The sequence below is a fragment of the Capra hircus genome, chromosome 8 (genome assembly GCF_001704415.2).
Source record: "Capra hircus breed San Clemente chromosome 8, ASM170441v1, whole genome shotgun sequence".
Taxonomy (NCBI): domain Eukaryota; kingdom Metazoa; phylum Chordata; class Mammalia; order Artiodactyla; family Bovidae; genus Capra; species Capra hircus.
The window spans coordinates 62,800,491-62,802,020 of NC_030815.1; positions in this window are offsets into that span (position 1 = coordinate 62,800,491).

Sequence of the window (1,530 nt, forward strand, 5' to 3'; positions counted from 1 at the left end):
AAACTATGTGTCCCACTCCCAGAGAACTTGATTCTTGCTTTTTGTAACAGTGGGTCAAAGGCGGGGTCTCTGACAAGATTAGGGTGTAAGCTGGTCTTGCACTCCCTGTCTCAGTCTCCTCTCAGGTGGTGGATCTCCTAGTCCTAAAGAGTTTCTCCGGTCCCTTTAATCTTGCCTCAGGTGATTCCTTGGCTTGATTAGCAACTGTTCAAATCTGCCCTTTGGAACTCACGGAAGGTCACTCAGACTCATGGCTGGAGTCTTGACTATAAGAAATGGGAGACAGAAAGGCCTTTGTGCTTGGGAGCCCCACAGGGCCCCACTCAGATTCATTAGCAGTCACTCCCGATTACTCCCAGCCCTTGCTGACCACTAATCTATTTTCTGCCTCTATGAAAAAGTGAAAGTGTTATTTGCTCAGTCGTGTAGGATTCTTTGGGATTCTGTGGACTGTAACCCACCAGGCTTGTTTGTCCTCATGTAACCCATGCACGCTCCTCTTGCATGGAATTCTCCAGGCAAGAATACTGGAGTGGGTAGCCATTCCCTTCTCCAGGGGATCTTCTTGACCCAGGGATCGAACATGGGTCTCCTGCATTGTAGGTAGATTCTTTACCGTCTGAGCCACCAAGGAAGTCTGCATGGATTTTCCTATTTTAGATACTCCATATAAGCGGAATCACACAGTCATCTTGTCAAAGTTCTTTCAGTTAGCATAATATTTTTACAGTTCATCCATGTTGTAGCACATATCAGTACTTCATTCCTTCTAATAACTGAAAAAATAATCCCATTGTATGTATATACTGCATTTTGTTTATCCATTCATCAGCTTATGGACATTCGCGTTGTTTCCAGTTTATGACAATTATGAATAATGCTGTTATGAACATTCATGCACAAATTTTGTAAGGACATATATTTTTATTCTGTTGGGTATATACCTAGAGGTGATATTGCTGCCTCTATGTTTAACTTTATGAGGCACCTCCAAGCTATTTTCCATAGCAGCTGCATCATTTTACATTCTCCCCAGCAATGCACAAGGGTTCCAATTTTTCCACATCCTCACCAACACTCATTGTCCATCATTTTAATTACAGCCATCCTAGTGGGTATGAAGTGGTATCTCATTGTAGTTTTGACTTTCATTTCCCAAATGCCTAATGATGTTAAGCTTCTTTTTGTGCTTATTGGCCATTTGTATATTTTCTTTGGAGAAATGTCTACTCAAACTTTTCTGTCCATTTTCAATTGGGTTTTCATTTTGTCATTGAGTTCTAATAGTTCTTTATTCTGGATACAAATCCCTTATTAGATGTATGATTTACAAATATTTTCCCTCATTCTATGCATAGTCTTCTCATTTTCTTGATGGTGTCATTTGAAGCACAGAAGTTTCAAATTTTGATTAAGTCAAATTTATTTCTTGTTTCCTTTGGTTTGTTGTGCTTTTACTGTCTTATCTAAGAAAGCTTTGCCTAATCCAAGGTCATGAAGATTTACTTGGTTTCCTCTGAGTCTTATAGT